Consider the following 12,964-nt stretch of genomic DNA (forward strand, 5'->3'; position numbering starts at 1 on the left):
TTACACTTTTACAATAGGATTACTTTTATTGAAATGGCCTGATTTTATATTTGCCAATTACTGCATGTCATCATGTGCTTGTCAAGCCATCTGTACATGTTTAAAATAACTGTGTTCATGTTGTGTATTTGTCTGTATGGTCACATCAGAAGCAGTACTGAACAGAAGCACAGTTTAAAAGCACAAACCACAGCCATACATACACAGACAGACCACTGAGCTTAAAGAAATCACATCCTCAGGGACAAAAACAGGAAAACATTTGTTTTACCTCCATATCTACCAGTTCCTTTGACAATTCTTTTGCGGAATAAACCAGGAAGGCATGTTTTGTTCTTGCATTTCTCACAAAAAAAAAAAAAAGAAGAAAAAAAGAAAGAAAATGGAAAATGATCTCATTACATTCAGGACAGAAACCTGAAACAAAGACATTCATTGTGATTCTGTCCTGAATACCTCACATACCTTATGCAGGAGAGGACATCTACATCAGTGCATTTATTCAACCAGCAGATGCTTTATCCAAAGCAGAGTTATATTAGTATTATTTATGTTTATACTATAATAGTATCGATATTTTAAGTTAGCTTTTATTTCTGTATTTTTAGTAATTTTAGTATTTTTTAGTAATTTTAGCACTTAAACTTCAAGTTTTTCATCTACTACTATTTATATTTTGTTACTATTACTACTATACTACTATTTATATTATACCACAACAACTGTGCTTCATCCTAGAGAGAAAAGTATGAGAATGAGATCATATTTGTGTATATATAGTTTTTTTTTTTGTGTTATATTTTTTATTTTGTCCTTAAACCAACACAGGACCATGCAAAAACAAAACAAAACAAAAACAAAAAACTAGAAGGACAGGGAAAAAAAGGAAAAGGGTTGGATGATTTTACAACCATAGAATTACATAAGTTCCTCCAGTTTTATACATAGTTTAACAATGTTACACATATATTTCTAGTCCAGTGGGCACAGGGAATATGCTGACCATGCAAAACAATAATAGGGGTCAGTGTGTATATAGTTATATATATCTGGACAAGATGTACAGGACAACAGCCAAAGACCACAGTATTCTCTCCTCCTCAGACTCTCAGAAATAAAGGTACAAAAGCTGTCACTGGGGCGGTAACTTTTCAAAAGGTACATGTTTGTACCTAAAGGGTCCATTTTGGTACCTTAAAGGTACATATTAGTACTTAAAGAGTACATATTTGAACCTAATAGGTACAAAAGTGTACCTTTTGAAAAGGTACCGCCCCAGTGACAACTTTTGTACCTTTATTTCTGAGAGTGCAACCAAAGCCTCTTGAGATTCATTCAGCATCCAACCACTGGAAGCCATTCTCTCATCAGAAGTTAGTAAGAGCAGAAACAACATACAAGGCTCAACCAAGCATTTCAATGAGTTTTACCACTGTGATGACAGGAAATGTTGTCACGGCCAAAGTATTCTTTCTGCATGCCTTGGCATCACCTCTCTTTGACGTCCATTAATCAGTAAGTCCTTTAACAAAACTGCCTTTGTGTTGTGTGGTACTGCTGTACTTATAAATAAAAAAACCTGAAAGACAGAAAGAGAGCAAGATTAATTGCACTTCAGTGTTTAATGCTTTCATATCTCAAAAATGACTATGACATAGTACATTCAAATTAAAATTTTAATTCTTTATACGGTCTGTTCGTTTTAGTATCTGGCATGCATGTGGCTGTGAAGCAGCATTACTAGTGAACATGAAATGCTCCACGCAACCAAATTTCTTCCATAATTGGCATTTTTCCAAGCGAAAGAAAATCATTCAGCGAGAAAAAAATGTTGAGGTTGATTTTATCCATCAGCAGTTGATTGGACCATGACGAGAGCATTGCCCACATGAATGGTGTCAGGTGATTGAAGGGAAAAGAATTAAAAAGCAAAAGTGTTTTGTAAAAAAGGAAGTAGTATCAGATTGGGGAAAAACAAAAATGAAGGCAACATATTTTACGAGGAATAACACACATCAGTGAATCATGCACAGTAAGAAAAGGAAAGTGGTGTATTAAGTTTTGATTTCCTGTTGACTTTGAAGGTGTGACATTTTTACTAATATGTATACTAATATGTGACCCTGGAGCACAAAACCAGTCTTAAGTCGCTGGGGTATATTTGTAGCAATAGCCAAAAGTACATTGTATGGGTCAAAATTATCCATTTTTCTTTTATGCCAAAAATCATTAGGATATTAAGCAAAGATCATGTTCCATGAAGATATTTTGTAAATTTCTTACCGTAAATATATCAAAACTACATTTCTGATTAGTAATATGCATTGCTAAGAACTTCATTTGGACAACTTTAAAGGCGATTTTCTCAGTATTTTTTTTTGCACCCTCAGATTCCAGATTTTCAAATAGTTGTATCTCGGCCAAATATTGTCTGATCCTAACAAACCATACATCAATGGAAAGCTTATTTATTCAGATGTATAAATCTCAATTTAAAAAAATTGACACTTTTGGTTTTGTGTCCCAGGGTCACATATGTGTTAATCTAAGTCATGTGCGTGTCACTCAAATACATAAATTTAAATCAAACATGTTATACCTACACTATTGGATTATACATTATATTTTTATTCAGGAGTATGTGAAAGGGAGTTACTTTCATTTCTTCAGTCTTTTAGCAACGAATGTTTAAAGATCTTTGATTTATACCTCCCACAGTGCTTACTAAAAGACATAAAGCGGACGAAACTTGTTATGTCTCTTTTTGTTATCCACTCCTTAAAGCCTAATCCCTGTGCAAAACAAGAACTGTTGACCTCATTCAGTTAAACTAACACTTGGATCCGGGCTTTAATCCTATTGCTTAATTGGGGTTTAGTGATATTTAGTGATACAGATATATTCTCATTTGAAAATATATAGATATATTCTCACTGAACAGATGTCTCTCACACCTGTTCAGTGAGAATCTTAAAATTGCTACTTTGTCATGTACAGTGGCCACAAGGGGGCATTGCTTCCCTCTATTACACTGTTGATCTATCAAGTTACATTTAGCTGGTGGTAATTCCTTGGATTTTACTATTTTGATGGGACGTTTTAAAACACATATCATTCAAAAATAAAATCAAAGGACTAAATGGGAGCTTAGTTAGTCAAGAAACCTGATTCTGAAAACATTAAATCCCTATAAAGGAGTAGAATGAACAAGAATAACTCCTGTAGCAGCAATAAGAGGGAAAGTAAGAATATGAGATTTGAGTGAAGTGTGATCAGGAACAATTTATACATCTTAAAAATGAAGTGTAATGAGGTTTGTCGTAACAGTTATAGTGTGTAATGTATGCGTGTTCACATGCCTGATCACTGCGGCACATTTACTGTGCATGTGCACAGGCCCCTGATAGAAAATCTGAGATGTGATAAATAATAATCAACTGTAAAAATTACATAAAACCAAATATTATAATTTCAATATTTACTGGCACAACTGCTGTTGACCAAGTGTGGGCTGTGTGTTTGTCTGTACACATTATTAAATGTTCACCGTCTTGCACGACTTCTTCAAACAAAATAACTGGTGTGCTCTGTTGTAACAAAAAGAAACAAATGTGGCTCTTTGTGAAATAACTCTGCAGGACTGGTTCCACCAGAAACCTGTGATTTCCCAGAAATCATATGACAGTTTTTACATCAAGGAAATCAGTCAGCACCCATGCTTTTATTCACCAACTGAGTGATAACTATTCTGGATTCCTGCACTTAAAATGTAATGTAATTTAACCAGGCAGGTTTTCAAAGCCAACAGCAATTACATTAAACTAGAACTGACTGGTTTATTTTTGCGGTCACTAAAGAATTGAATGTGCAACCAAACACTCAGATTTAACTGAAATACTTTGTGGTACATTGTTAGCATTTTCATTTGAGAAGCTGGATTGCTTTAGGCTGTGTGTATGCGTTACAGTGATTGCATCTTGTCAATGGTTGGAACGACACCTTGGGGTTTTCCCAGAGCTAAGAATGTTACATCACGTCATTTGCATAAACATCACAAAGTATTTGTCTATAAAAATAAACTTCCAGCTATATGATTACAGACAAGGTGATTAACATATCGGATCAGTTTCACTCTTTGCGTTTTAAACCTGTCAAAGGGTTCAAGCGTATCTTGGGCCCACAGTTTTTCATGCACCTTGCTGAAACACATGCAAATGGTTTCTTGGACTCAAAAGTCTGTTTTTTTTGCCTAGATGAGAGAGACAGACAGTCTCAATTAATCTTTCTAATTTTAGCTCTGTTTCCATAGCTAATGTTCTGGAAAAACTCTGGAAATTTAGAACCAATAAAACGTATCACCTAAACACAAAAGGATTTCTTTGTGTAGGAGATGAACACTGAGAGTGTGTCTCTTTGTTTGATTTGAACCAGACTAGTCATGTTGAGAACAAATCTGCATTCTTTAAAAAACCAATAAGATGCCCTCTTTTGATAAGGTTACCTGATGCCCTCTGGTGGATAATATTATGGATGTTCTTAATATAATTGTGATTTTTTTTTTCTTCATAAAATACCTGAAAGCACTCAATACACATTTTTCACTGTTTCAGCAAAAATAAATAAATAAAACAAATAAATTCCTCAATATTGAATACAAACAACAGATACAGAATTATTGTTTTGCACATTTTAACATGTTTTCCAGGAAACATGCAAGTATAAATCTTCAGTCAGCTGCTTTCAGGATAAAATACCCAGGCTTTGACGTTATGGTTGAGAAAATGATTGCACACACAAAATTGAATCGTGTCACACAGTAGTTAATTATTAAAGGAATAGTTTACACAATTTTAATTTGATATACATTATATATGAGTTTGTTTCTTCATCAGAACAGATTTGGAGACATTTAGCATTATGTCACTTGCTCATCAGTGGATCCTCTGCAGTGAATGGGTGCCGTCGGAATGAGAGCCCAAACAGCTGATAAAACATCACGGTGATCTACACGACTCCAATCATGTGTTTCTAATAAACAAATGTTTTCCAAAATGTATTTATTAAAATCTGGAATAAAAAGTATGGACATGGTTTAAATATGGCTAGCTGTGAAACAAACAATATTCAAGTTAAAATGTATGAGATTGAAACAAATTGGATTTATTGATAAGAAATATATAAACTTGGTTAATGTGCATTTAAAATACATGCAGTTTATTACTTTTACACAAATCTTATTCTTTCTCGTTTCATTTATGTATGACCAGCAAATATACACTACATTAAGATTTATATGCAATTAAAATACATAAATATTAAGCCTAAAAATGTTTAGAGTGTATAGAGTTGTCTTCCTACTTGACTTCCTATGTTCTACTTCCAAATGTTCTCTAGCAAGTTATTTTTGCTCTTATGATTCCCTGCCTTAGTATCTTTGTGTCATTCTGATTGGTCCATCTGTAAAAATCTTCTTCTGTATCGTCTCGCTCCCATTCTCACTCTCTCTCTCTCTTTGGCATGTCAGTTTTGCAGCCATGGAGTCTATATGTGGATAATGATCTTAGTCATTCTCATGCAGAAAGAGAGAGAGACATTGTCCAGGTGAAAACAGTGTAAACTGCAATAGTGTAAAGAGATGGCAGCATAAGAAATGTGGGTTTGACACTGTCAGAAAAACACTCTTCTCACTACCCACATCTATTAAAAAACAACTGACACTTTGCTAAGGTATACAAGTATGGAGGATTGTTGATTGAATATGGCAGCTCAAGAGAAATTTTTATTAACTTTTAAGCAAAACCATAAATTTGAGAGAGAAAATACATTATCAATCCAACTGAGTGTGTGAATGTAACCTTGGACTCAACTAGGTATCCACATCTGCATTAAGTGATTATTGAGATGCAGCTCAAGACACGTGACTTACTGTAGACTCCAATAACAATTTTGAAGGCCTGCAAGTATTTGCAATTCCTGCGACTCAGACGTGAGGTGAGTCATACTTTTACAGACCAAACATTGAGTTTTTACAGCCCACAAAAACTGTGCAGCAAAATAATCAGCTGCAACTTGGCTCATCTTTAAAAAACTAATGAAGAAAGGTACTGTGCACTGAAATGTTTTGTAATTTTTACATAAAAAAAATACTGTACAATGCTACAGTAATGCAAAGTAAAATATTGTCAAATGTATGGTTTTTGCAGGTACCAAATAATTTTATGTTGAAAACAGTTTAGTTGATTGTAATTTTTATTATCAGAAATGTACATTAAGATGTTTTGTGTTAAATTATATGTTATTTACGTAATGTTTATTGCATTATTTTAGTGCCCTGGTGGTGAAATACACAGTTGAGTTGTGAAATATACAGGCAATATGACATTCTGTGGTACCTGAAACATTGTTACAGTATTTTTTACTGTGTGTTTCTGGAAACCACAGATGCAGGGTTTTTTTTTTACCATAAATTTAACAAGAGTGTAAAACAGAGTTTTTAAGACCAGAAACATCAAGACAGAACAGGAGACCTCTTGATGTCCAGATCCAAAGCAAAAACTAGACTTATCAACTTTTTTTTCTTTTTTTTTAACAATACCAGCAACACTTGTGGAGACGTCAAAATATTCAGAAAGTGTAACTGAAAAGAATAATAATGTCCGTTTTGCCAACACGTTTTGGCACACAGGCTGAAAGGTCGTAATGTGAGAAATGCGCTTAATGAACAGAAATACAGAAAAGCCTAAACCCATTCCAGCAGTCATTTGCAAAATCTTATAAGAAAGTTGTCACATTATTTTAAATGGTTTCCAATCCCAGAAATTCCAATTAAATTCTGACAAAAATGCCATCTTTTTGTGAACATAAACATGAACCTTAATAATGGATTTCCCTGATGAACACTAAATGAAAACAAAGACTTCTGGGCCCACCAAAGAGGACAGGAGCTGTGGAGGCTTCTTTCCCCTGTGTAATGTTATGAAAACATACTGTGCCAAAAACACTGGAAATAGACTGTGTCTGTTGTCTGAGACCGTAAGCAGTGACCCAAATCCAGATCAAGACATCAAGTAAAAAGACCCAGACTAATGCCATGTTTATGTCATCTACTGAAGCCTAAGACCAGGACCACAAGGTCAATGTCAAAAGTCGATTCCCTGGGAAAACACAAAATGTCCAGTATACCCATTTTCCCACTATCAGTACTTGACTTTGACTTTACAAGTGAGGGGTGGTTCTGTTATGTAATGAATTTAATACAATGCCTCTGGTGTACTTTGGTATTATTCAATGCACTTTATATTGCATGGCAGGAGTGTATGTGTAACACAACAAATGTGGACTTTGTTGCAGATATCTGAGCTACAGAAGGCACAGGACTTCGGGGAAAAACTGTCCCACTCAGAAATCCAAAGTAGGTTATAAAGTAACCAAGAAGCCTGAAGCAGAGCTCTGCTGAGATCCTTTACACAAATATGTTATATATATTCAGTGAGGTACAAACATTTAGGGATGTTTTTGTGATTTAAACTTGGACATAAACAGAATTTATTTATTTATTTTTTAAATTTTGAAACTTTGGATGTACTGAGACAAAAGATGTTTGGAGCATTCTCATTCTTTACTGTGCGATTTATAATAGTCCTTTACGAATTGTTGCTTGTCAGACTCAGACTGTAACACAATCCCAGCTATAAGCCATGTCACACTCAGTTGTTATTAATGTCAGACTGTACGACAGTGAAGACTTACGCAAAGAGACTCATCCAGAGTTTTACATCATCAATCCGTGACATGTTCAGTGATGTGAGCTGAATTCAAAAACAATCTCTACTGTTAATTTTGATCAAGGCTCGTGTTGAAAATACAACTGACGAAGGCCGAAATGTCTGTTTTTTATCCCCTGCTTTTAACTTCAATGGAAGATATTAGAGTGCAGACCAATCTTTGTACAACCCGAATTCCAGAAATGTTGGGACGTTTTTTAAATTTGAATAAAATGAAAACTAAAAGACTTTCAAATCACGTTAGCCAATATTTTATTCACAACAGAACATAGAGAACATAACAAATGTTTAAACTGAGAAATTTTACACTTGTCCACTAAATGATTTGATGCCTGCTACAGGTCTCAAAAAAGTTGGCACGGGGGCAACAAAGGGCTGAAAAAACAAGAAATTTTGATAAGATTCAGCTGGGAGAACATCTAGCAAGTAATTAAGTTATGTGACATCAGGTCTGTAACATGATTAGCTATAAAAGGGATGTCTTAGAGAGGCAGAAGCTCTCAGAGGTAAAGATGGGCAGAGGCTCTCCAATCTGTGAAAGAGTGCGTAAAAAGATTGTGGAATACTTTAAAAACAACATTCCTCAACGTCAAATTGCAAAGGCTTTGCAAATCTCATCATCTACAGTGCATAACATCATCAAAAGATTCAGAGAAACTGGAGAAATCTCTGTGCGTAAGGGACAAGGCCGAAGACCTTTGTTGGATGGCCGTGGTCTTCGGGCCCTCAGATGACACTGCATCACTCATCGGCATGATTCTGTCATTGACATTACGCCTACATTATCAGTACATATTGATAAAACATATCATTATGCCAACTAAAGCTCTATCATGCAAAAAGGAAGCCATTTGTGAACATGGTCCAGATATGTGTCCCGTGGGCCAAGGCTCATTTAAAATTGACTGTTTCAAAGTGGAAAACTGTTCTATGGTCAGACGAGTCCAAATGAGTTATTTTTGTTGGAAATCACAGACGCTGTGTCCTCCAGGCTAAAGAGGAGGGAGATCTTTCAGCATGTTATCAGCATTCAGTTCAAAATCCAGCATCTCTGATGGTATGGGGGTGCATAAGTGCATGCGGTATGGGCAGCTTGCACTATGAATGCTGAAAGGTATATAAAGGTTTTAGAACAACATATGCTCCCTTCTAGACGACGTGTATTTCAGCAGGACAATGCAAAACCACATACTGCAGCTATTACAACAGCATGGCTTCGTAGTAGAAGAGTCCGGGTGCCTGCAGTCCAGATCTTTCACCTATAGAGAACATTTGGCACATCATTAAATGAAAAATACATTAAAGACGACCACAAACTCTTCAGGAGTTGGAAATCAGGAAAGAATGGGACCAAATTCCAACACCAAAACTCCAGAAACTCATAACCTTGATGCCCAGATGTCTTCAAACTGTTTTGAAAAGAAGAGGAGATGCTACACCATGGTAAACATGCCCCTGTCCCAACTATTTTGAGACCTGTAGCAGGCATCAAATTTGAAATTAGCTCATTTTGTGCATAAATTTGTAAAATTGGTCAGTTTAAACATTTGTTATGTTATCTATGTTCTAGTGGTTTTGTTGTTGCTGCACTAATTGCGTCACCAGATTCTGTTCAGGTTCAGTTCTAATGGGTCATGACTTGAGAAGCCACACTGCAGGATCGTGCATCAAAACTTCTGACGCTGGCAAAATTTCATCAGAGGAAAAATTTGATTGCAATGGTCCTTAATCTTTGGCTGGTGGATATGTCAAACTAGTGATGAATGACAACAGATCTTGGCCTAAAATCAGAAGAATCTTTTAGGATTCACAAAATTTAGGAGGCCAAATCGTGGCTAAAATTATACAGTATGCAGCCAGCTTTACAGAAATGTCTTTGTTTATTTTTATCTGTTGATTGTTTGATTGAGTTAAATAATTACTTCAGTTGAATACTTCTCAAAATTAAATAGGATATTGTGAGTGTAACATGCCATCTGTTTCTAATTTCCTTTATTGTTACTAACACTGAGTGGTTAAAGGGATGGTTCATGGTAATAACTTATAACATGCAAGAAGTGTTCTTGTCATGTACATTTTAACAGACACGCCAATGTTCATGTGTAGACACCATTGAAGTTAAATAGTGGAATAATAGCCTGTGTGTCTGAATATGTGTGGTTCCTGGCTGTTGTCGGATCTGTGGTGTATCCAGGACACCATGTGTGTGTTGCGTCAGAGTATGTGTTAGGCCCACGCGTGCTCCAGATATTGGCTCGGAGTAAAACCGTCAGTACAGAAACTGTGGAGCAAAGCACATGCTCACTACAGTGAGCCATTCAGCTTGATGAAGCTAACCATGCAACCCTAAATTAGCGGATTACACTTAGATGAATAAACACACACACACACAAGCCATCACACAAACCCCCATTAGATCTGAACGCTTCTTAATAAATCATTATCAGACAGGACAGTGCGTCTCCTCCCTCAACTTAATGACCAGCTGACTTTTACAAATGTCCTTCTGCACATCCTCTCTCCTAATGGCTAAAGTGCAGTGACACTGGGGTTGCGGGATTGTAAATCATTCAAGTTAGTGTCACACACTTCAGTGATTTACACCCGTAGAGGGAGTCCGTTTAAGCTCTAACGAACTGACTTTTGTGTTGCATGTCATGAGCTAAAACATGTTGTATTGGCTTCCATTGACCTTGATAACAGTTATTAAAGAACCTGAAACTTGAAGAGTCGATGTAACATACAGTAAGCTGGGTTGCCAAACTCTGAACAACGTAAAACGTCATTATATTAAAATAAATACGAATTATGTCATTATATTAAAATTAGTGCTGTCAAACGATTAATCGCGATTAATCGCATTCAAAATGAACGTTTTTGTTTACATAATATATGTGTATATACGGTGTATATTAATTATGTATATATAAATACAAACACATACATGTATATATTTAAGACAGATATATTATGTTTATATATTAAATATACTTATATATAACATATAAGAATATAAATATATAAATGAATACATGCAAATATTTTCAAAATACATACATGCATGTGTTTGTATTTATAAATACATAATAAATATACACAGTACACATACAAATATTATGCAAACAAAAACTTTTATTTTGGATGTGATTAATCGTTTGACAGCACTAATTAAAATAAATACAAATTACTGTAAATTTAGTATCTCTCCATGAAAGAGATATTTGTTAGGATAGGATAATATTTGGCCGAGATACAAGTATTTGAAAAACTGGAATCTGAGGGTGCAAAAAAAAAAAAAAATATTGAGAAAATCACCTTGTCCTAATGATTTTTGGTATAAGAGAAAAATCTATTATTTTGACCCATACAATGTATTTTTGGCTATTGCTACAAATATACCCCAGCGACTTAAGACTGGTTTTGTGGTCTAGGGTCACATATGATATTATTTAAAATTTAGTATAATTTCCTTAGTCAGAATTGGAAAAAATAATAATTGTTTTCAAACCAGTTTCCAAACAGTCCCTCCTGTCTGCCAGGTATAGACTCGAACTAATAGAGCAACGCTAAAAGCACCACAGAGCCACAGTGTTTACACTCATTGGGGAAATCAACCATGAATGGCTTATTTATAGCTGTCTCTGCACATTAAACTGGGATAGAAGAAAGTATTTTAACATTGAAAAATTTAAACACACCTTTAATGCTGAATTGCGCAAGCTGGGATAGGAGAAAAAGAAAAGAAAGAAAGGATTTAGAAGTTCTAAATAGCTTGTACCTAACACAGATGAAATTTATCATTTATCAACGTATAATTATCATATAATTATCATCACCCAAATTCACCACAAGCAGAATAAAAATGACATTTTAATATAATTTAAATTATAAATTGTGGATACGTCATAATTTAATAAAAGTATATTTAAATTAATATAACTCATATGACTTATTTACATAAAATAATTCATATTAGTCATATAAATTAAATGTTAATATTAATCATTCACCACTGATCAAAAGTTTGGGATCAGTAAGATTTTTTCATGTTTTTGAAAGAAGTCTCTTTTGCTCATCACATTTACTGTAAAAACACTAATACTGAGAAATTTTTATTTCTATTTTATATATTTCTCTTTTTAATTTTTATTTGTTTATTTATTTTAAAATGTATTTATTAAAAAGTATTCCTGTGATGGCAAAACTGAATTTACAGCATTATTCTAATATGTTGATTTAACGCTCAAGAAACATTTCATTATCAACACTGAAAACATCATGTTTAATATTAACATTTTCTTCAGGATTCTTTCATGAATAGAAAGCTGAAAAGGACAACATTTATTTGGATAAAAATATTGGTCCCACTTTATACTAGGTGTCCTTAACTACTATGCACTTACATTTAAATTAATCATTTGGAACAATGCACTTATTGTGTACATACATGTTTTTTCATTGTACTTATATTTTTAAAAATACCTGTATGTAGTTACATCTGTAATTAATTTCTGTAATTACATTTATAATTACTCTGTTGACCCATCCCTTACAACTTAACCCACCCTTAAACCTACCCATACCACCAAACCTGTCCCTAAGCTTACCCATATAACACCTCAATAGCAGTAAAAGTGTTTTGCAATACAATAAGTACATTGTACTTATTTTTTGATGTAAGCACATAGTAGTTAAGGCCACCTAATATAAAGTGACAGCTGAATTCCTGGTTCCCAGTATCAAGTTAAGTCTCTTGACTAAACACAGGAACAGGCAATATCTGAAACAGTTCAAATCTGATATAATAATCCAATCTCAAAACTATGTACAGTTTTGTTGAGTTTGCACGATTTGCTAATGCATCCAGGCGTCTATAGTCAGTTCCTGCAGTTCCATCCCCCAGCCACCAGATGTCTCACCCTACTGCATTGCTACGATTTAATTGAACGCACCTGTGCTTTGTTTACTGTTTGAAAGTCTGTTTAAGCAGCCTGGATCTACAGTCACCATAAGTCTTGATAGTGTAAACAAGCAGTTGAGTCGCTTCAATTGCATTCTTGTTTGTTGTATTTGGGTTATGCCATATTTGGATTTGTTTGTCTTATGTAAACTGATTACTACGGAGTGTGCATGCCTTATTTCTATGATTACTGCATTAGCCTTTTACCATTCTGCTTATT

This window comes from Onychostoma macrolepis, chromosome 01 (assembly GCF_012432095.1).
Source record: "Onychostoma macrolepis isolate SWU-2019 chromosome 01, ASM1243209v1, whole genome shotgun sequence".
NCBI classification, from domain to species: Eukaryota; Metazoa; Chordata; class Actinopteri; order Cypriniformes; family Cyprinidae; genus Onychostoma; species Onychostoma macrolepis.